Source organism: Cuculus canorus, chromosome 6 (genome assembly GCF_017976375.1).
Source record: "Cuculus canorus isolate bCucCan1 chromosome 6, bCucCan1.pri, whole genome shotgun sequence".
Taxonomy (NCBI): domain Eukaryota; kingdom Metazoa; phylum Chordata; class Aves; order Cuculiformes; family Cuculidae; genus Cuculus; species Cuculus canorus.
The window spans coordinates 41532138-41556049 of record NC_071406.1 but is presented as its reverse complement, the minus strand read 5'-3'; the positions used below and the strand labels follow the sequence as shown (position 1 = coordinate 41556049).

The window sequence follows — 23912 nt, the reverse complement described above, 5'->3', positions numbered from 1 at the left end:
CAAACTATTTGGAGGATGGCACCTCTGCTCGCAACCCATGCTGCTGGAGCTGGGGCTCAGCTGGGGCCTGCGGCAAAAGGTGGGGTCCTGTAACCAAGGAGGACTCTAGAAAGACAGAGGGAACCGGTCTACGAGATTTCCTGCCAGAAAGCGGCATTGAAGAGCTCTTTTAGATCTCTCACACTGCTGCATGCGTACATCCCCGGCGGGGATGAGTGAAAGAGGATTTTGGAACAACAAAAAAATAAAATTCCCTTCTTTGCTTGAAACCTCCACTGCTCGTTCAACTGCCTTTGCGTTCAAGTCACCGTCTGAAGGTTTATCTCCACAGGAATGTGACAGGGTAGGACAGAAATGGACTGTGTCCTCCCTCTTGCATGAGTCTCAATCCTTCCCTGAAAGCTTTTTTAGGGAAGCTGTTGATCAGGCTTCATGCCGGCTCTTGCCCCATCCACCATCACACATCGTTTTCTAGTGAGGTTCGTGTGCAAGGAGGGCAGAGCTGGTACAGCCTCCAGGTAGCTCTGCCTGTTGCCGGAGGGGCTATCAGATGCGCGGACCCCAGCTCCGGGTATTTATAGCACCATTCCTCCCCTCCACAGCAGAGAGACACGTTCGCCAGCACTTTGGCTTCCAGCAGGCTAAATGACACACTAAGCTGATCTGCAAAATATGTGTCTAATCCCGGACAGGCTTTTCCAGCTGACTTTTAATGAGATGCGGTCTTCCCTCCCCGCCAAGCTCCCCTTTAGGTTAACTTTGTTCTCTGCCTGATGGATTGAAACCCCACACATCTCAGAAGCGGCTGCTCTGTAGCAGCAAAGGCAAAGCATCCTAGACAGACACACTTTCCCCTCCCCATCCATGGCAGCTGCACGCGGAGCACCACCACAGCAGGGACAGCCGTCCTGGTGCAGCGGGGAGAAAGCCGAACCCTTCCCTGGAGGAGCTGCTGGGCATCTAATTGCATGCACACACTCACCACTAATTTATCCCAGGGCAGTCCGTGCTTTGATGCAGCCGCCCAAGGAAGCAGAGCAGATGTGCCCCGCGCATTCTGCAAGCAGCATCGGGAAGTTATCAACAGCATGAGGCCCACAGGCGGGGGAGCAAGCTGCCTTTGGCTGAGGATGAAGGCACCTTTCCGATTTGGACAACAGCTGGAGCCAGCTCATGTTCCTCGCAACCACCCTGGTCTTTCAGCCCTCTCCTCTCTAGGCTCAGGAGGGGTCTGAAGGGTCTCCTGCGGGGTCTCCTGCCTTTTTCCCTGAACAGGAGTCTGTAGCCTTCAACATTTGGGCAGCAAAGAAACCAGGGAAGAGCTCTTGCAGAGCTCCGCGAGATAAGGGATTGTTTCTTCCATGAGACGTAAAGGGAGGGGGTGCTCCCAGATCTGACCTGGAGGGAATGGTAACTGCAGGATGCCCGCTTGGATGAGGAAAAGATTACAGCTCTAATTGCATGGAAATGTTTTTGGCGAACTACTCCTGTCACGCAGGAATAGTAGCTGCTTAACAACCCTGGGAATACAGACCTGGGAGGAATGCGGAATAAAGATATGGAGCTGCATACGGCTTTAACTGCAGCCTGCCTCTCTTTGAGGCACGAAATTCATAGCTGACCTTTCCACATAAGTATGGTGGACGTAGCATCACGCCTAGAAGTATCATTTGGCCTGGCTTTCGCAAGAAGATTTAGCTATAGCACAGGCTTCATAGCAGTTTTCAGCAGGGTGGAGGAAGCGCCTTGGCAACTTGCAGAGTAATTGCAATGTTCGGCTTACCCGTCTTACTTCCTAAAGGCCAAGAAAATTGCTATGGGCAATAAATAGAACACAGTGGACAAAGTCCGTAATTTCGAACTGGCAAGGAGATGCTAACTGCCCGTTCTTTTTTTTTTAGCATGAAAAGACATGGATACATTTGAAGTGGTTTCACTTAAAAAGCCCACACCGAACACGGATCAGTCTTTTCTCCAATACAAGCTTTGTTTTCTTTGATGTGTTCCTGGGAAGCTGCTTCTAACCTACCGTTCCAGCCTGTGAGGACAGCAGCTCGCTCACTAGCTCAAGAAGAAAAAGAACTGTGTAGGTCTGAGCTGTTCTCGGACCACCCGAATTCCACAACCTCCGTAACTAAACATACATGTGCAGGAGCATCCATGCTACACCTGTACACGCCTTAGCACAAAACAGCCACCCAGAAAGCTTTCCAGCTCCAGGGCCCAGCTCTCTGGAGGTTTCCAGATGCTGCTGAATACCAACTGCCACCGCGCGGCTCAATGCAGAGGTTAAGTCTCAGGGTATCCCCATTTTACAGGGCATGGGAAGGGCAAAGCAGAATTTCCCAGGCTTTGTCCCAACTCCTCCAGTTTCACAGAATCACAGAATCACCAGGTTGGAAAGGACCCATTGGATCATCGAGTCCAACCATTCCTAACACTCCCTAAACCATGTCCCTCAGCACTTCATCCACCCGTTCCTTAAACACCTCCAGGGAAGGCGACTCGACCCCCTCCCTGGGCAGCTGTTCCAGTGCCCAATGACTCTTACTGTGAAGAATTTTTTTCTGATATCCAACCTGAACCTCCCCTGACGGAGCTTCAGGCCATTCCCCCTTGTCCTGTCCCCTGTCACTTGGGAGAAGAGCCCAGCTCCCTCCTCTCCACAACCTCCTTTCAGGCAGTTGTAGAGAGCAATAAGGTCTCCCCTCAGCCTCCTCTTCTCCAGGCTAAACAACCAGCAACACACCCTATCCATAGCGTGAGACTAGTTCCTCGAGCACCAGGAAGCACCTGAGCAGAAGTTTCCCCAGCCAAAAAGCGCTCCCATTTTGTCCCCGGGTTCCCAAGAAGGAAGATGTGGAGATGGATGAGCCCACCTGTGGTTTCCCAGAGCCAACCCGGATTTCAGGCTGTCGCCTCAAGACAAATAAACCTGCAGCAGGTCAGAGAGCTCTGCCACACCTCCGGGGAGCCCTTTTTAGGTTCCAGTAATGCCTCCAGGATGCAAATTCATCTTCTTTTCTCAGGCAGGAAACCCACGCTTCTCATTGTCATACTGCAACTCCCCAGTGCCGATGGGGATGGCCTGGGACAACGTGCCTGGTGTCGGGGAAGAATTATACACGGATGCTGGCAGGTATCCATCCATCTGAAAGAGCAGAGCAGTTACACAATTATCGAACAGGCTACATTGTATAGCACAGGAGAAATAAGAGGGCTTAATTAAGCCATTGGCAGCACAAAGAAAGCTCTGACAGATGCTCAGACAAAGTACCAGACAGCAGGGGTTCAACACGCATTATAAAGCGCCTCTCACCTTTCAGCAGCGTAGCAGGTCGAGATAAGCCTTTGCCACCTTTTAGTTTCTTCTGCTTGGAGATGGGTAGCCAGTCAGGCTAGTCAGAAAACAAACCTTAATGAAACGTGTTTAAACAGTTTTACTGCTCCTCCGCAATGACAGTTTTCCAAAGCCATTGGTTCTGTCTGGAAATAGACTTGAAGTTTGCTCTTGGTGTGTCCTTCAGCCATTCTATGGTGCCATCACTTACTACACTGGATGAATTTTCTCCTCCTTTGGTCAGGAAGCGTCTGACCCTCTTCAGCTGTTCTCAGAAGTTTAGTTTTGTCAACACACCAAATTCTTGCAAGTGCTGACAAAAATCTTCTGGCCAGGCCATGCCTTCAGCCACAAAATACTTCATCTGCAGGACTTGGTCCAATGTCCCTTGCCCATATCTGAACCTGCTGATAGGCCCACAGACATTTTCCTCTTTTTCTATTAGATAAGGTTTCCTACTTTACTCAATGTGCACCCCCACTTCCTCTATTCCTGATCTTTCCCCCTCTGTCTGTCCCTTTCATATCCCATCTTCACGAGCTCTGGCATGGATAACAGCGAGCAGCACTTCTCCATGGCTCAACACTTGATGTAAAAACTTAAGTGAACTGCTATAACATCAGACCATCTCATATTTCATCTTAATCGAGAAGCTTACACCAGTGACTCATAGAATGGTTTGGGTTGGAAGGGACCTTAAAGATTACTCAGTTCCGATTGCCTTCTCATGGGCAGGGATCAAGTGGCTCATAGCCTCATCCAACCTGGCCTTGAACACCTCCAGGGTGAGACATCCAGAAATTCTCTGGGCATAACGCCTAGTAGTAAAGCTAATACTACCAAAGCACCAATAAGAGACCAAAACCTTGACCACCACCACTTCCCTCCACAGTGTGAGGTTATATGAACGTAAGGAAAAGGTTAAAACATGCTTCGCTCCAGGCTGGTTTCAGATGTTTTGAGATCAGTTCCATGCAGAAAGGTTGGTTTACCTCAAAGCCTGGAAAGCAGCCCGCGTGGCAACTCCGCCTGGTTTTAAAATCAACTTAGTTGAACAGGTTTTAAGCCAACTGAAAAGTCACACAAAGGCAAACACACCTTTTAGTGAAAAACGTGATCCCGCTACTCTTTTTCTGAGGGTTTTATTGTCTCAGGGTGCCTCAAGGGAATTGGAAGTCACAAAGTGCTGAAATCAGTTCCAGTTTTGGTCCAGCTTCCTAGAAACAATTACAGGTGGTTGAGTAGGAGTTTGCATAAAAGGGGTCACTCTCAGTCAGAATAGGCTCGATTAGACCATGCATCATCCCAGGGAGGACACAGGTCCCTCTGGTCAGACCTTGTGATTAATCTCAAACAACATCATGGATTTAAGGCACAGAGAAAAAGACCTGTCTGGAGGAACCCTGGCTCCATCTCATTAGCAAGAACCACATTTAAGCACAGCAGTGGCACTTCTGTTGGCATTTAAAGCTCATGAACAGTGCTGTGAAACTTTCCCATCCCCTCAGCTGACTCCCTGGACCTGCAGGAGGGAAGGCCTCCTCTGGAGCCAAGCTGGCAAGATGCTCTGTGGCGCGTAAAGCATTTAACAGCCTCTGTTTACTTATTGCACTTAAATACGATCCGAGAGGGAGGACCTGGCCCATTTGCTCTTATTGTGCTCACTCTCTGCCAGGTCCCTGACTCCAGCATGGGCAAAACCATGCATTCATTAAAATTAAGACACGACACAAAGCTCTTTTTGTTTGAAATTGCTGGAGCAAAAATGCAATAGAGGTCCTCCTGGGGTGTTTCATGCTGGGCGGCAGCACCGGGCAGAGGTCCCTGCTGTTGATGTCTGCTTTCACAGCAGGAGTGAAGAGGGATTTATACCTTGCCAAGGGATACCCAGCAGGCAGAGCCAGACTGTTTTAGTTCCATGAGTAGTCAGTCACCAGCAGCGACAGAGACAGGCCGGGGGGAAGGATGAGGGAGTGGGGTACTTGATGGTAACAGACAAGACTCACTGTAGAGCAGGACAGTAGCGTCTCGGAGACCTCATGACAAGGCAGTGTGCACCAGAGTTGGCCGCAGCAGACCTAAGGCTGGCGCAAAGCAATACGGAGTAACACAGGTTGACGCAAGGGCCCCTCAGTATCGCAGGAACCGATGCAGCCAGCCTGTGTGATTATTGAATCACGGAACGCTTTGGGTTGGAAGGGACCTCAAAGCCCATCCAGTCCCAACCCCCGTGCCGTGGGCAGGGACACCTCCCACTGGATCAGGCCGCTCCAGTCTCCATCCAGCCTAGCTATGAACACATCCCGTGATGAGGTATCCAGAGCTTCCCTGGTCAACCTTTGCCAGTGCCTCACCACCCTAATTGTGAAGAACTTCTTCCTAATGTCTAATTAAATCCTCCCCCTTCCAATTTAAAGCCATTCCCCCTCATCCTATCACTATACACCCTTGTAAAAGTCCCTCCCCGGCCTTCTTGTCGGCAGGATTAGCTGAAGTCCAGCTCTCTTCTCGCTGACAGCGTGAGAGCTACTGGCAGACAACCTCTTTTTCAGCTCCTTCTAGGACAGATGTTCAATTAAGATGCGCGTATCCTTCTCTACCTTCAAACACTACTTTAGATGGTGTTGCTTAACGCGAGCAGCCTGCAGCGCTTCGGGATAAAACATGCTGTAAAACTGATGCAAGGAGGAGTACCACTCACTGGAATCGTATACCTAAATTAACAAGACTTGGAGTGATCCCACTCATTGAAGCTGTTGTCCTTATGCACAGAAAGTAAGCTGGGGGTGGTATTCGAAGTTGTAGACTTCCTAGCAGAGGGAAGGCAAAGATAGCTGGATTTTGCACAAAGCCAAAGCGTGTCATCTTCTGCAACATGGGCACAGGCAGGAAAACACAACATCGTGGTTCAAACTGCGCTCAAGTCGGGTGATGTGGGGCCCTCTCATTATTCTGGTACAGATACATCGTTGTTGTGTCTGCTAAGAGGAATAGCCCATGAAGCCCTAAGCTGCAGAGCTCCACATACCCGTCTCTGTAGACATGTCTGCTCAGGACAGGCTTGTAAAGCCAGAAGGTTGCTGCCACGCGGCAGAATAGCATCAAGGCTTTCTGTCCAATTCGTCTCCATCTGCCATTCTGGGTAACAACACTGACGTTTTCAGATCACAGAATCACAGAATCACAGAATCACCAGGTTGGAAAGGACCCATTGGATCATCGAGTCCAACCATTCCTAACACTCCCTAAACCATGTCCCTCAGCACTTCATCCACCCGTTCCTTAAACACCTCCAGGGAAGGCGACTCGACCCCCTCCCTGGGCAGCTGTTCCAGTGCCCAATGACTCTTACTGTGAAGAATTTTTTCCTGATATCCAACCTGAACCTCCCCTGACGGAGCTTCAGGCCATTCCCTCTTGTCCTGTCCCCTGTCACTGGGGAGAAGAGCCCAGCTCCCTCCTCTCCACAACCTCCTTTCAGGCAGTTGTAGAGAGTGATAAGGTCTCCCCTCAGCCTCCTCTTCTCCAGGCTAAACACCCCCAGCTCTCTCAGCCGCTCCTTGTAAGACTTGTTCTCCAAGATCACAGAGGGTTTGGAGGGCAGTAGTCTTAAACACAGTCTCAAAACACTGCTTTAGTCCTCAGAAAGACATGCCAGACTGTACAAGGGAGTGGCAGCCCCTGTCACCAACGTTCTTCAAGAAACAAGGGCAAGGGAAGAAGCAGAAAACTGACAATCCATAAATTGTCCTTCCAGCCACTGCTTGCTTGGCCAAGTGATGGTGGCAGTGAGGGATGCTGTCGTAGGCCCTCCCTGGGCAGCAGCTGCTTTGCCCATCTCTCTTTCCATCAGCAGGATCAGGAGTTGCACACACAGGTCTTTGCTTCTTCCTCCCAGTTTTCTGTATCAGCTCTGCCGCTTGCATTCATCTACTTTTTTCTCTAAAGAAGAGTCGCTTGGCTGTACTCCCTTGTCTTTCAGACGCCAAGGTTCAAATCTGTATTTCCTCACTCAGATTCTGCATCTCCTGGTCCTTGATGGAATACTAAAGCACGTGCAGAATCACAGTATTACAGTGGGGCTGTACAGACATCTGCACTCGCAGAAACATTGCATAAAGGCCACGATCCACAACAAAATTCCAGAAAAAAAATAATGAGAGCTCTACAATAACAATAACTCTTCGTACTTCCTAACTAAATTCCATACCAAGAGTATTTTCTCAAGTAACCATATTTTCACTGCATGGTAAAATCTGAAGAATGCTTTTCTCCTTGGAAAATCACTTACCTGGAAGAAAAGTAAACGCTTCCATTGTTAGTGGAATGTTAATAGGATCATATTAAATAGGATATCCCGACTCAGTGCATCCTTCTGAAGGTAAAGATGTCAAATCAGAGCAAATTCGTTCCTGAAGCTTTTCAGGAGCTGGAAATACCACAGCAAGAGTAAGAAAAGAAGAATTGTGGTAGTGGTCTTGAAGGAAAATCAGAGCGACTTGCAATAAAATCCCTGTGCCTGAGAAAGGGAAGCAACAGATGGATTTTAGGATACTAGATCACTGCAATTCATGGAATCATAGAATGGTTTGTATTGGAAGGGACCTCAAAGCCCATCCGGTTCCAACCCCTCTGCCATGGGCAGGGACACCTCCCCCTGGACCAGGCTGCTCCAAGCCCCATCCAACCTATCCTTGGACACCTCCAGGGATGGGGCAGCCCCCACCGCTCTGGGCAACCTGGGCCAGGGCCTCCCCATCCTCTTCCTAATATCTCATCTAAATTTCCCCTCTTTTAGCTTAAAACTTTTTCCCTCATCCTGTCCACGCACTCCCTGACAAGAAGCCCCTCCCCAGCTTTCCTGTAGACCCCCTATAATTAATCAATATTCTCCTGTCCCCATGCGTTCTGCTTCTGCAGTTTTAAGCCTCACTAATCTCCAGAATTCCTCTTGACTTACAACACAGAAATAAAACTCCTGATACCTTCAGGCTGCCCTGCCTACAGTCAGCGTTCACATTTGCTACCGTTGGCTATAAAAATGACAGCTTTGTTTTCCAGTGAATAAACAATTCACCTGTTGGATGGTGGCTATGATGATCAAAGATGAGTTCCATTTTTTACATGGAAGCTTTTAAAACCCGGCCTCTAGTTTAGGATCCTGAATGAGTGTTAACTCCAGTGACGAATGGGGAATTTCAAACATTTTATGAACAGTGGTGAACTCGCACTGTACACCCCCTATTTGTGCCTCTCTACAAAGCACTGCCTGAAACATCGCAAAAGCTACGTTTAACTAACCTGGAACTCTAAACAATTGCAAAGAAGCAAAAACGAGGCAGATCTCAAGAAGAAAGGAAAACATCCTGGGCTCAGTCCGGAGGATACTGACTCTGGAAGTCAACAATCAAAATCCTGCTGGTTAAACCCAGACCGCGAGGTGGGGGCAGCACTGGAGAGGTTCAAAAAGCTATTGCTGTAGGATTGACTTCCCATGAAAAGTCACAGCAGGGTTTTCTTTGGGACAAAGCTGCCTCTCCCAGACCTGTGGCTGTGTCCTCAGAGGATGCAGTGAGACCCAAGAGCACGCAGAAATTTCTTTCAACCGAGGGTCCTTCTGCTATAAAATGAGACCATTTTTTAGTTTATGGGCAAATTGTCATAAATGCACTTCGAGTGCCTTTGTGTTGAAATATGATCAATCTCTAAGCAAAACCGATGTTCTGTATAATTAGAGGGAACTGACACACGCATCCATGGCTGATGGCAAATTGAACACACAGGAATTCTCACTCATTCCTGCAATAATCACAGCACAGCTATCACACTGCCGGAGAATTTTAATACACAAAGGGCGAGTTCTTAATGCCAATTAAATTTAGGATTAGAGTTTTTCCCCTATTTTTCCTCTCTCCAGATACCTCTCGAGGCTTCAAAGGCACCTTTCACATCATACCAGGATATTTTCTCATTACAGAGAGCAAGCTTATCAAACAAGTGCTGCTTAATTCCACATTTCAGCCCATAAGCAGTGACCCAGATTTGTGGTCCCTCATAGGAGAAGTTGGCCCATGAGTATTTCAGGCTGGATAACAAGACTGCAAGCCTGCCAGAACAAGGACATGGCATGGATCAAAACAGAACCATACGTGCTTGAAGGACCTCAGGAGCTTCGCCTTCACGTGGGTCACAGTTAGGTCAGATGCATAGAGATGGGCTTATTCACTTACCTCCAAACCCAAGCAAGGGATCCTCCATAGAAGAAATGAGATATCTCTTTCTCAGAGGCTGTTGCAAGCTCAGATCTGGTTTTTAAGGGCCGTAGTAAAAGTGTGTGGTGACCAGCAGGCTGTTTGGAATGAGCTGGAAATGGCATCAATTGACTCTGGTTGGCTAAGTCCCCTCAGAGTCCAATTTCCAGGTTGACGGGCTCAGCAGGGGAAGGTGGAGTGTGAAATAAAACATTGAGAAGTTATAAAGAAACCCTGGGAGATGAGTGCATACACAGGCAGCCAAATGGTGCGGTCATGCTGGGTGCATCATAAATCACAATTCATTTTCCAAATGTGCATTACATACTTGAGCCAGAGTCTGAATGCAGTGTTTCCTCTATGCTGTGTCACGTTAAAAGAAGCCAGGCCATTAGCTGTCAAACTACGAGCGACTTCTCTGGCTCCCAGAGAGGATTTGAGCTGCACAGAGACTAAACCGCACATAATAGGTGCTCCTACCTGTGGTCAGGAGGGTTTTGCAAGCAAGGTTATAGCTCCTGAGGTATAGGGAAGTGCACAATTGGGTGGCCCTTGGTGCGGGCATCTTCATGACTGCTGTAAAGCATCTTGGTTTACTCTCCTGAAGGTCCTGATGGAGAGGTTACCGCCTCATCACCCTCTGCCTGCCAGCAGGGAGTCTGTGGCAAAGCTACCTATTGCATCCCAGAGCCTGTGTCTGAACAAACTCAACTCTCTTCTGCTTCTAACTTCAAATAAAACCAGATTTTATGTAGGATGACACGGTGCACGTGGCTTTCTAGGTGCCACGTTGCAGTGACAAAGAAAGCAAGCGCATAGAAGAGGTTGAACGTCAGAGGCACTGGACTGCTCTCGAGATGTCCCCAAAAAGGTGGTCATGGCTGCACCCCACCGGGCTATTTTCACCTACCTCTGCTCAGGAACTCAGAAGTATATTGCATACAAGATGTCCTCATGTAAAGAAGAGCAGCTCCGGTGACAGCAGTAGGAGTCTGACAGCGTTCCAGGAGAGGAGACCAGGGGTGATCAGCAGCTTCTCATTTCCCCTGTCTCCATGGCTATAAATTTGTGTTTAAAGGCAACGCAACTACCACAAGATGCCATGGTGCGCACCTTTCTAGGATTCAAAAACATTAAAGCAAGCACTCTGTGAGCTCTCGCAACACCTGGGAAAGCGCTAAACGAGCTGTTCCATACTTGGAAACGCCCCTATGGGGCTCTCCAGTCATATTTTCTACTTACATTTTGCTCCAGCCAGCAATTCAGAATACTGAAAAGAAAAAGAAAGAAGAAATATTTCTCAGAAGAAGTAAAATTGACCCGATAGGCTACTTTTTGCCACTTCATTTTGAGGAGCTTACCCTTGCTTCTTGAACAGGCTTAATAGTTTCTCAGGGAAAGAGAACAGCCTTGTGCCTAAGGACCCTGAAATACAACTCCAGTGACCGGAGCTCAGCTCCTGGCTTGGCAACACCTTTCTGTGGCTTAGACCAGATGGGTGACCTTCATGTTATTTCCTCTCCACTGTGCACATATAGGGCACCACGGCCACAGAGGAGGTGCTATAAAAATTAGCTGGAGCGGATAGCATGAGAGAAAAGAGTCTAGAGGTGGAGAGGGTAGACAGCGTCACTCTGGATGCTCCTTTGTGGCTGTTAATCGCATGCAAACTGCCACCCAATGCACATACCCTGTGCCACCAGCAGCCTGAGAGAGACCTTGAGTTTTTCCACATCCTCGGGGGCTATTTTGGCAGAGGTGGCACTGCTGCTCTGCACGATGTGGGCAGCCAGCTTTGTTAGGTGCCTCTCACATGGGCTTAGAAGCGTTCTCATTTTGCCCAGACATGATGTTGCTCACACAAAACACATGCAACCAGGGAATAATTCATGCCAATACTCAGCATCTGATGCTCCCAACTCTGACCCCGTATCAGGAGCCACCTGAGCCTTCGGAGCAGGGGCAGGCATGGCTGCCACCGCCCCAACACACAGGCTGGAGGCATCACAATAGCGGTGACCCCGACTCTAATAGATCACGTCAGCCCAGACATGCCAAATACAGTCAGATTTGTCAGCGCCGCTAGAGCCAGCATCTAAAGAAACCAAATCCCGAACATCCACAGTGGATCAGGTGTGGGCCCTGCAGTGAAACAGATGTACGAAGCTCGGTGCAAGGACAGGCAAAGCATATCAAAGCTTTAAACAGCTTTTTCTTTACAAACCCAGTCAGCTGCCTTGTGCCACATTTACTCTGAGGCACAGACAGTGAAATCCACCTCCCGGTACCCTGGAGGCACAGCTCAAGCCTCTCCATCCCACAGCCACGCTACTCATCATACATGTACGAACAATCAGGAGGCAACACACCAGTCCTTTTTAACGTCAGGCCAAAGTTTGGGGATGGGAATTGGAGCATCATGACCACCTATGAGAAACAGAGAAGCAACTGTCCTTTTGGCATTGCTTCCTCAAGATATTCCTGCTATGGTATCTATATGTCAGCAGAACACACCTCACGCCTAACAGCAGTTATATAACCTCTAAGAGATACTTTCAGAGATGCTAATGCTACCTGACATCAGCCTTTAGGACTGCAGCGCTTTGACCAGGCTGCTACCCCTTGTATCGGCTGCTGTTAGAAAGATGCAAGGGGGAAACTACTCAGCAGCTCCAATTACCACGTTCAGTTCCGATGTAATGGTACCCAGGTGCATTTGTACCAACAAGCCTTGGAGCCCTGCTCCAAGATCCACCTCTGATCTATCCCAGCCACTTCAAATCCCCAGAAAGGCGCACACACCACTTTCTGACACCTCACGGCTAATTTCATAGGAAAGCTGGATTTCCCTGTGGAAGGGGCTACACAGGAGGGGAGCAGAAACCAGCAGCCGAAGGACTGGTGTCTTTTTAACTATCTGGGCCCCAGAGCATTTAATCTGCTTCCCTAACAGCTTGCCTACAATAACATTTTCTTTGAAGAGTGCTCGCTGAAAGAAAATAATTGCTTTAAAGCAAGCAGAACTATTCGTTTTGAATACTCAAGCGCCTAAGGTCCCTTTGAAATTTGGAAAATAAAACATCACCCTCCTCGTGATTGGCCAGCAGAACACACACAGCAGCCTGCAGCCCTCTAGAGTGATGCAAACCACCGGAGATAGAGCATATGGAGATGTCTGTTACCATAAGAAGAACACAAACTAGCTTATCCTAGGGAAGAAACCTTCCAGCTCTTGAAGACCTGGCTGTGGATCCACACCTTGGTGGATGGAGCCCCTCTGCTTCTCTCTAGGTTGCAGAGCTATCCTGCCGGCCACCCTTCCTGCACCTGAAGAGCCTCTAAAGCTGAGATTCTATCTCACGCCAGGGCAGAAGTAGTTTGCCTCCCACTTCCCTCCCCAGGAATCAGTGCCAATCTCGGGGCCAAAGCCAGCATCCAGCCTTCCCCGCTGAGGCCACCTCCACTCTACTCAACGACGCACTTGAGAAGCAGCAAGCTGAACACAACTTAAACCAGTCCATGAAGTGGGGCAATTCTCCCCATTCCCAGTGCTGTAAGACAAGAATCCAGGTTTCTGGGTGCATCCATGCCTGCCAGAAACAAAATCAGCTATGTCAGACCCATACTATGATTTGCCTTTCCAGCTTGTCTGAGAAGGATCCCAGAGACAGGGGCTGGAGGGGAAGTTCAAGCAAGGAAAATGTACCCTTGATGGAAGAGTATCAGATCGAAGAATACTTAAGAAAATTAGACATGTGTTTGTCCATGGGCCCTGGTGGGATGCAGCCATGAGTGCTGAGGGAGCTGGCAGATATCGTTGCAAGGCCACTTGATCGATCATGGTGAAGTGCCCGAGGACTGGGGAAAAGCAATTGTCACTGCTGTCTCCAAGAAAGGTTAGGAGGAGGACCTGGGTAACTACCAGGCATATAGCCTCACCTTGATTCAGGAAAATTGATGGAGCAGTTAACCCTAGAAACAATTTCCAAGTATGTAAGGTCAAGGAAACCATCAGGAGTAGGCAGCACAGGCTCACCAAAGGGAACTCATACTGGACCAGAGTGATAAACTTCTATGATCTACTGGTCTGGTAGATTAGGGGAGAGCAGTAGATATTGTTTACTTGGACTTCGGGAAGGCTTCTGACATTGTCTCCCATAAGGCATACTGGGGGCTGACCACCCAGAGAGCAGCTCTGAGGAAAGATCTGGGAGTCCTGGTGGACACCAAGCCGAACGTGAGCCAGCAATGTGCTGTTGTGGCAAAGATGGCTAACGGTACCCTGGGCTGCATCAGACAGTGTATTGCCAGCAGGACAATGGTCACAAATCAAAATGCAGGATAATTAAAAACCACTTTTTTTTTTTTCCTTACTGTAAGGGTGACTGAGCCCTGGAACAGGTTGCCCAGGGAGGTGGTGGAATCTCCCTCCTTGGAGATGTTCAAAAGCCTTCTGGACACAGTCCTGGAAACCTGGCTGTAGGTGACTCAACTTGAGCAGGGGCATTGGACCAGATGACCTCTGGAGGTCCCTTCCAATCTCTGCTACTCTGCGAGCGTACAATTCCCAGCAGTGGAATATCACTGAAATGGAAAAACTGAGAACAGATCTGTCATATCTTGACTGGAGTTCTTAAGGACAGAAAAGACACCCTTGCTCTTCAATCTTCATGCATTCAACTTGCCAATCCACCAACCAATATAGTTATTATGTCCTGCCACCAATAAAACTGCTCAAAAGCATAAGTGACACTTCATGCCTGAGGTGAAGTCAACCAGAACATCTGAATTTTCTTCAGCATTTGATTTGCCATGTTTTCAATGGTTGTGCTAAATCATTAATAGAGGATAGCGCTGAATTCATCCGCCGAGCGCTGAGCTGAGTTCAGTGTTATTCTCCCACTTCACTTCGTCCTTGAAGTCCTCAAGCACATCAGCTTGAGTTGAATGGCTCCCTTATTCTGCACCCAAAAATAAAACAGATGTAAGAGGCTCGTTCTGGGACTTTGTTGAGCAGGTGCTGATTTGAGGAATCAAATGCATTCAAGCTGATATGATGTATTCAGCCCTTTGCAGACAAAACACTCCATGGGACTCAAAGGTTTCCAAGCAAGAAGAAAGATTTCATATTGGGAATTATCATCAGCCTCTAAAGTTTGCTTAGCAAGTAACGCAGTTCCCTCCCATCCCCGTGCCAGTGTCATGGAAAGAATGATTCCCTCTCCAAGGTGTTTCCAAAGGGTTTGGCATTGCCCTGATGAAGAGGGCGAAACCACTCCAAGCGGTGAAAGAACTGTACATGTTCCATCAGCTGTTATAGTGGTCGAATTAACCAGGCCTTGCATGCAGGTACAGGTAAGTTAATGCAGCGAAATCAGCCATAGACGGGAGAGGGGAGACGTGAGACAAGGCATTAGCCTGGCCCTGCAAAGCAGCTGTGAAATGCAGGCGATGCAGCTGACAACCCTCCTGCCAAGTAGGACTCATATTGGAGAATATGGTGTAAGGTGAATTCTGTGTTCAGAATTCAGCTGTGTGCAGTTAGTGCAAATCGAGCTACCACCCAGCAGTGTCCTATGAAAGGTTTCATTGCATTTCCAAATCGCTGATGTACAGGCTCTACCCACACTTTTACACGTCTTTCTAAGCCCCACAGAGACAACTGCAACCCTTCCAAAGGGAAGAACTACAACAACTTCCCTGATGACGACTTGACAATCCTTCCAAAGGCTGTGATCCACTTGGGAAACAACTTATTTGTGCAGCTGGAAGAGTTGTCCCACCATAAGAAGAGCGAGGCTGCAAAGGAGTGCTGCACACCCTCAGACACACGTCATGTTGCCTTTAAGGACACGAGGAAGCCTTGGAGAAAAGATAGATCCCTACCTACTTTGGGGATGCAGAGCCTGTCTGCTCTACAGCTACTTTTGTTCTCTACAACTACCTGAAAGAAGGTTGTAGCGAGGTGGGTGCTGCTCTCTTCTCCCAGTGTGAGAACTTCGGGACACGGTTTATCAGGCACAGTGGTAACTTTCCCTGAAACACCGATAAATGACAAACACGTGACAGTAGGGCAAGAGTGACACCGTGTTTCCAGATAAGGTGCCAGAGGTGACACTGAACCTTCAACAAAACTATCCCTTATCTCAGTAAAGGGGTGGTAGCCCTTGACATTCCCAGCAGAGCGCAGATCAGTTTGAAACAGAAACCTCCTCCTCTGTGTTCCGGCACAAAGCTTCATTGGAGCAGGCTGTGGGAAGGCAGCAAGGTAGGCTGCCTGGTTACCCACTGCAGTTTGAACCTAGAAGAGCCAACAGCACCTTGCAGGCTCCAGGGACAACGGTTAAGAGCTATTACAGACCCATTTGTTCACCCAAACACAGGTGCCTGCTTCTGCCACGTTGCTCGGAGGATGGCTAAGTCCAGATCCCAGTCGCCTCTTTCCCACAGGAATAAAGACATTAAAATTAACAGAAGGACTAGTAAGAGAAAGGCATTCCAGATTTGTCCCAGAAACAAATGTGGTTTACATGGACCATCTTACACCAGCATCCTTCTGAAACCCTGCTAAGGCAGCAGCTCGCGCTGCTTCAGTTGCGTTCAGAGTTCACTGCAGACCAGATCTCCTCAGTTACTGCTTGCCAACCTTTAAAAGACTCCAGCAAGGTCTTGTTTCCATTGCAACCCACCAGCACATCCCACTCTTTCAGTGCCTGTCACGGGCAAAGAGCCTTTGGGGGGGAGAAAAAAAGTCTTAATATTCCCCACAAGAAAAGAACAGCTGCTGTGAAACCATTCCCTATGAGGGTGATGTCATGAAATAAGTGATCATAAGCAAGGAGGTTATTGATCACACAAATACAGTGACATTGTCAAACGGCGTAAGCATAGACACAGTCACACCAAAACTACTCTACACACTCCTCTCTTTGAAGAAAAGCTCTGCTGTTTCCATAGCTGTTTCTCTTCTTTCTTACAAGTTTTGATCTTTTGTGTGATTATCGGAGCAGAAGTGTGCAGCTGGACAAAGACAAAGATCTGACTTCAAAGACTTGTAAGAACAGGAAACATCCCAGTGCTGGGGCAGATCCTGCTGATAAGTGAGCAATCCTGTAGACTGTTTTGTTTGCAGCACCAGTCTGACTCAGGCTTCTGCTAACTCCTCCCAAAAAAAAAAGCAGCCAAAAACAACCAAAACCCAATCAAGCATCCTTCAAATTGTTTTTTGTCAGGCAAAAGTTCTTAGGACACAGAAGGGAGCTGCCAGGAGCTGGAAATCATGATGCTCGTGGCTCTGCAGGAGAGCTCCTGCCCCTGGAAGGATGCACAGAGAACCGTCCTCCAAACAGACAGAGCAAAACTCAAACCCCATCACTTGCAAGGGCAGAGTGGTCCGCCCTGGGCAATTTAGCAAGGACAGAATTGAGTCTACTGCTCTTTGCACAGCCTCGTGGAAACACGGGGAAAGAAAAGCTTTCCAGGAAAACAGGTGTTGCAGGAGGGAGAGCACAAGAGGATTTTCTGCATCTCGACTGCCTCCACCTCCTGCCCAGTGCATGTTCTCCAGCACCATCTACTGGCACCGTCTCCCTGAGCTGGCTTTCCACAGGACAGGGCAGCTGTCACCCAAGGTCAGGGGACTTCATAGAACCATAGAATCACCAGGTTGGAAAAGACCCATTGGATCATCGAGTCCAACCATTCCTATCTGCCACTAAACCATGTCCTCGCCACCTCGTCTACCTTTTAAATACCTCCAAGGATGAGGACTCAACCCCCTCCCTGGGCAGCCTCTGCCAGTGCCCCATGACCCTTGCTGGGAAAATTTTTTTCCTGATATGCAGTCTGACCCTCCCCTGGCACAGCTCGAGGCCATTCCCCCTTGTCCTGTCCCCTGTCCCTTGGGAGAAGAGCCCAGCTCCCTCCTCTCTACAACCTCCTCTCAGGCAGTTGTAGAGAGCAATAAAGTCTCTCCTCAAGCTGCTTTGCTCTCCAGTAGGGTTGAGGTTAACACACTGTACGTCTACGCAGAACCAGCCCAGACATCCTGATGCTACAGTCCCAAAGCCAGGAACTAAGGTCTCTGCATAAGCCCGTGGGTCGGAACAGCCTCACGGTGCAGAGTATCTGACAGCAGCGACAAAAGCAGATGGGAGCAGGACCACAAGGAAATCCCAGCAGATTAAAAAAGTCCCGTGTAGTCATCCCAAGTCCCCGTGACTCTGTCTCACCTGGTTCTCCAGGGTCTGTATGACACCAGTTTCATTAATTCAAAAATCAGCCCATCATTCATTTAAAAACGGAAGAGCAGCAGGATATCTTCCTGCTTTGGAAGGCACCAGTCCGTTCCCCTCCATCCTCCCTGGAGCTCCTCTCCAAAAGCCCATGCTGTCCTTGGAGGACAGGCTCATACCAAATGTCAGTAAGAAAGCTTGTCCTCTCTGTGGATCTGAAGCCACATAGGAAAACAATATTCAGCTGTCAACAGGACAAAAAATCTGGGAAGGAACCCCATGAGAAGAACTGTACTCAACGCTCCCCAATCAGACAACGGCTCTGAGCAAACAGACCTGGTGGTCTCGCCTGTTAAATGATTCCTGACACAGGAAAAGCAGCAAAACCAAGCTGTGCCATATGGGTCCTAAGATATTCTCCCCATTCTGAGGGCTCTGGACTCAGGACCTCCTCATCTGTCAGTGTTTCTCTTCTCTTCCAGACAGCATCTGGACAAATTCACCCATTAAAAGCAGCTATCCTGGCCTCCTTCAGCCTGGATTCACAAATGCTTCCCACCTTCTCTCACCAATCTGTCCTTTCGTGAAAGAGCCCTGTCCATACGTCAGGATGCCATCCTGAAATGGAAACCAGCTCCAAGACCGAACTATCTGCATCCCCTGCCCATCACTGACCCGTAGTCATAGCATGGGGCTGAAAATATCCTTCAGGCATCAGTCAGGGCGTTACTCATCCCTGCATCCGGACCTGCACAGAATTCAAAGGCAGCCTCCAACTGGGTTCTGCATTCCCTGGCTGAAGTCAGACCTTCTATTTCCATGCTTGCCCTAGTTTCTGGTCATAGTTCAGTGGTGCATTAAGATCAAGGCTGCTCTGACTACCTGTATGCATTTAGGGGGAGGAATTTCTCCAGGGGAAGCTTTTAAAAGCAGCGGTTCGCTCAGGTCAGCAGCCAGCTCAGGTATTAAAATTTCAACCACGAAGTTACAAAAAAGCGAAACAAAAAAAAATTGGAGAAGGTTGTGAAGAGCAAGAGAAACATTTCCAGTACTGGTCAAGTCGAAGATAATCCTGAGTTTGGTTGAAGATGTTTCTGATGGCCTTTAAAAGGTCTCATCTAGCCCAAAACATCCTATAATAAATACATACCAAAATCTGGTTGGAGTTCTGAGAGCAGTTTAGGATCCCACAATCAGTATGGAATACCCACAATCCATGTGACAGCAACCTGCAAAGGGATTTAAACAGGAGAAAACAGGAGGGAGGTGAGAGCAACCTGGTGGCAACCTCTGCTGCACAAAAGCAGGCGGGTGTGGGGATGTGGAGGACAGGCTGGGTTTGTGGGCTTTTCTAGGAAACTGTCAAAGTTGCTTGAGGGAGGAAGGAAGGTTTTAAATAGAAGCAAGAAATAGGTTCTTCACCCAGAAGGTGGTGGAGCGCTGGAACAGCTCCCAGGGAAGCAGTCACGGCACCAAACCTGACGATATTCCAGAAGCATTTAGTCAGTGCCCTCAGACCCATGGTGTGAAAGTTGGGGTTGTCCTGTGCAGGGACAGGAGTTGGAGTCAATGATCCTTATGGGTTCCTTCCAACTTAGGACATTCTATGGACAAAAGAAGGAGCTGGAGAGGGGAAGAAAAAAGACGAGAAAAAGCAATGAATGACTATTCATTTAACACAAAGAGACCAAGATGTCAAGAACAGTGTTAACCAAGTCACCAAGGGATGAGACAAAATTCTGTAATTGCTTCTATATTGATGTGAGAAGCTTGGGTAAAAAACAAGAGGAATGGGAATTGCTCATTTACAGAGCATAAATTTGACCTAGTTGGTAACACTGAAACCTTCTGGGAGGAATTTACATGATTGGAATACATAAAAGAAGTCAGTGCTCATAACCTGCCTGGGAAGGGGAGGAGCGCTCTGCGGTGGCAGTCACTGTACAAGCCACAGGTGGCTGGAGGGACCTTATCTCCTCCAGAGCAGAGGGAGAGCTCTGTCTGCTCATGAACTGATGGAAAGGTCACTAAGCTCTTCCACAAAACGCAAAGCAAGCTCATACCAGGGGAGCAGGGCGAGCGATTCATCCTGACATTTCCAAAGCCTCCCCAGGACCTTAAGCCTTATCCAAAAATTTTTCAGAATGTAGCAGAAGTGTCTGTAACGCTGCCCCCCCCACAGAGCGATGCCGGCACGAACCTCTGTCAGGGCAGAGAAATACAGAGCGACAGCTGAACTGAAAGGCTGCCTTTGCCTCGGTGCAAGCAATCACGCTAATCTTTTAATGCACAGTCAAAGCAAATGCCAAACTAATGAAATATTGGCTTATGTCTTCAAAGGAGAAAAATTCAGACCGAACTTAGTCAAGGGGAAAAAAAAAAAAAGTTGCGAGAAGTTAATAAAAGTCAAAGTGAGAGTATTTTTCTTCAAATAAATAAAAGGTGCAAGACAACTGCAAACAGAATCACAGAATCCCCAGGTTGGAAAGGACCCATTGGATCATCGAGTCCAACCATTCCTAACACTCCCTAAACCATGTCCCTAAGCACTTCATCCACCCGTTCCTTAAACACCTCCAGGGAAGGCGACTCGACCCCCTCCCTGGGCAGCTGTTCCAGTGCCGATGACTCTTACTGTGAAGAATTTTTTTCTGATATCCAACCTGAACCTCCCCTGACGGAGCTTCAGGCCATTCCCTCTTGTCCTGTCCCCTGTCCCTTGGGAGCAGAGCCCAGCTCCCTCCTCTCCACAACCTCCTTTCAGGCAGTTGTAGAGAGTAATAAGGTCTCCCCTCAAACAATGGTTCAAAGAAGACTGCTGGTTTGAAAAGCGTGGGGATGGAAGACCGGTGTAAGACATGCAGTCTTCACGGAGGGAAGGAAATATAAGGAGGGATTTGGTGCAAATCAATTATTTCATTCCTAGTTTATACTCATTGGGAAGGGAGGGGGACTCAATTCAGTGTTCAGACAACTTTCGAAAGAGCTTAAAGAATTCTTGCAATAGCAATGCTATTTCTGGCATACGAAGAATAATGAAGAGATTAAGTACTTCATTTGGGAACAAACACAGGCATTGCCTTCTTCCTTTCCTCCCTGTGGCTGACATTCCTGGGAACAACCACCGCGCTTGATTTCTTTCGTACCCTCCAAAGAACGGCCACGTGTTTTCTACTTTGGGGCCATTTGTTTCAAACAACAAGCGTTATATCTTCACAGAATCACAGAATCACCAGGTTGGAAAGGACCCATTGGATCATCGAGTCCAACCATTCCTAACACTCCCTAAACCATGTCCCTCAGCACTTCATCCACCCGTTCCTTAAACACCTCCAGGGAAGGCGACTCCACCCCCTCCCTGGGCAGCTGTTCCAGTGCCGATGACTCTTACTGTGAAGAATTTTTTTCTGATATCCAACCTGAACCTCCCCTGGTGGAGCTTCAGGCCATTCCCTCTTGTCCTGTCCTCTGTCCCTTGGGAGAAGAGCCCAGCTCCCTCCTCTCCACAACCTCCTTTCAGGCAGTTGTAGAGAGTAATAAGGTCTCCCCTCAAACAATGGTTCAAAGAAGACTGCTGGTTTGAAAAGCGTGGGGATGGAAGACCGGTGTAAGACATGCAGTCTTCACGGAGGGAAGGAAATATAAGGAGGGATTTGGTGCAAATCAATTATTTCATTCCTAGTTTATACTCATTGGGAAGGGAGGGGGACTCAATTCAGTGTTCAGACAACCTTCGAAAGAGCTTAAAGAATTCTTGCAATAGCAATGCTATTTCTGGCATACGAAGAATAATGAAGAGATTAAGTACTTGTTCTTCATTTGGGAACAAACACAGGCATTGCCTTCTTCCTTTCCTCCCTGTGGCTGACATCCCTGGGAACAACCACCATGCTTGATTTCTTTCGTACCCTCCAAAGAACGGCCACGTGTTTTCTACTTTGGGGCCATTTGTTTCAAACAACAAGCGTTATATCTTCACAGAATCACAGAATCACCAGGTTGGAAAGGACCCATTGGATCATCGAGTCCAACCATTCCTAGCACTCCCTAAACCATGTCCCTCAGCACTTCATCCACCCGTTCCTTAAACACCTCCAGGGAAGGCGACTCGACCCCCTCCCTGGGCAGCTGTTCCAGTGCCCCAGGACTCTGTCCGTGAAGAATTTGTTCCTGATATCCAACCTGAACCTCCCCTGGCGGAGCTTCAGGCCATTCCCTCTTGTCCTGTCCCCTGTCCCTTGGGAGAAGAGCCCAGCTCCCTCCTCTCCACAACCTCCTTTCAGGTAGTTGTAGAGAGTAAGACTGGTGACATTTGGAGAAGAACTGAATAATTGGGACCTGGAAAACGTGCTGCAGAGTTAGAGGGTGTCACTGATCAGAGCACCGGCGGTCAGAAAAGACAGAAACATTGCACCTTGAGTTCTCTCAGTGCAAAGCAGCAAAAGCCATCAGCTGAAAGTTTGGTGGAGGAAAATGCAAGACTAGGAAAAAATACGTATTGATGAAATCTCAATAGAGATAAGAAAACCCACACTGGAATAAGACACCTCAAAGCCACGCTTTATTTTCCGCTGCTTGGCATCCGCAGCGCACGCTGGCTTAACCTCGAGACACAAGTTTGACAACAGGCAGTCTGACCGAGCTGTGCAGGCTATGCGAAAGGGATTCCTCTGCTGGAAAATGGCAGTTACAGATATTCCCAGCATGCAGGGTGTGAACTGTAAAAAGAACTTGGATATAAACCCTGGGTCGGACTCAGCCGCAACAGCTGATTCCCCCACGTAGAGCTAGCTTTCACCAGGCAGAAAGCAATGTTAAGTTCCAGTCTTTCTTTAAAGGGGACAAAAAAACATCAAAAAGCCAATTTATTGAAGGAAGGACTTGTACATTGTCACGGTTTAGCCCCAGCCTGGCCCAATTTGGCAGCTAAAACCAAGCAGCTGGGCTCCCAATTCCCTTCCCCCCCCCCCCCCCCCCCCCCCGAAAGGCAAATTAGAAGAAAATGATTGAGGGTTGGAAACTAAAACTAAAATAGCTTTAGTGAAACAATAATAATAATGAGGATGAAAATACTATAGTAAATAATAAAATGCATACATATATATGAGATTGCACCCCAGCCCCTCAATGGCTACATCACCACAGATGCTGCAGAGCAAGCACGGAGAAGGTTCCGGGCTAGGAGGGAACAGGACTCAGGAACTGGATTCAGAATGCGTGGATCTGGGATCAGGAGCAAGCAGACAACAAAGTCCTAACTGGACATCAGCAGTTGAACAAAAGAATGATGCTCTCGTGATCCCTCAGTTTTATACCAAGGATGACGCATAGACATCAGGCTGCCCAGGGAGGGGGTCGAGTCGCCTTCCCTGGAGGTGTTTAAGGAACGGGTGGATGAAGTGCTTAGGGACATGGTTTAGGGAGTGTTAGGAATGGTTGGACTCGATGATCCAGTGGGTCCTTTCCAACCTGGTGATTCTGTGACGATGGAATGCTCTGGCGGTCATTTTGGGTCACCTGTCCTGTCCATTTCTCCCTCCAAGTGTGACCCTTTTTTTGCCACTTTGACTTATGACACTCCGCCAGCATGAGGATGGCTTTAGTTTCTATAAGAATAAGTGAAAGCAATGGCTTTTTTGCACCCCAGTGCTCAGTCTTATCTCTCTTCTAGGGAGAACTGTGCGATAAACACGCAGCTGACCTGCAGGAAGTGAACTCAGACAAGACTGAGCTGAAGTTAGAAAACTGATTCTACTTTAGCTCAAGCCATAACAATATTCATTACTGAAACTACTTAGAACGTAATCTATCCAGCTCAAAATGTTTCTCCCTGTAGGAACAAGCTCTGCCCAGTAAAGGAATTCCAGTTAACCCAACTAAGCTGCACAACTGCGAGGCACTCATACGGGTAGAGCTGCCTCCTCTCCTCCTTTTCAGCCTTTCATTAGACCCAGGGTTACAGATCGGGGAAAACCCATCATGGTCATGGGACTTCAGCTTGTGACCTCGTCGTGTGTGACGCCATCCTTTTAACTATCAAACGGATTTCTCTGAGACTCTGGTTTGCTTCCTCTGAAGTTTAAGAGC

The 23912-nt window shown here is 48.3% G+C and overlaps 2 long non-coding RNA genes across 16 annotated transcripts in view; both read right to left on the bottom strand.

Moving 5' to 3' along the window:
- Positions 1 to 3846, bottom strand: part of LOC128852528 (uncharacterized) — a 62296-nt gene extending 58450 nt beyond the window's left edge. For 10 of the 14 annotated variants that reach the window (XR_008450414.1, XR_008450416.1, XR_008450426.1 and 7 more), the window contains exon 1: positions 2936 to 3846. This is a non-coding gene — a long non-coding RNA (uncharacterized LOC128852528). The other 4 variants (XR_008450412.1, XR_008450418.1, XR_008450415.1 and 1 more) reach the window with 3 other exon arrangements.
- Positions 3847 to 5084: 1238 nt separating this feature from the next.
- LOC128852529 (uncharacterized) overlaps positions 5085 to 23912 on the bottom strand; it is a 65280-nt gene continuing 46452 nt past the window's right edge. For both annotated transcript variants that reach the window (XR_008450427.1, XR_008450428.1), the window contains exons 6-8: positions 10834 to 10861; positions 8642 to 10708; positions 5085 to 7859 (exon numbers count right to left, since the gene is read on the bottom strand). This is a non-coding gene — a long non-coding RNA (uncharacterized LOC128852529). The remainder of the gene's footprint in view (positions 7860 to 8641; positions 10709 to 10833; positions 10862 to 23912) is intronic.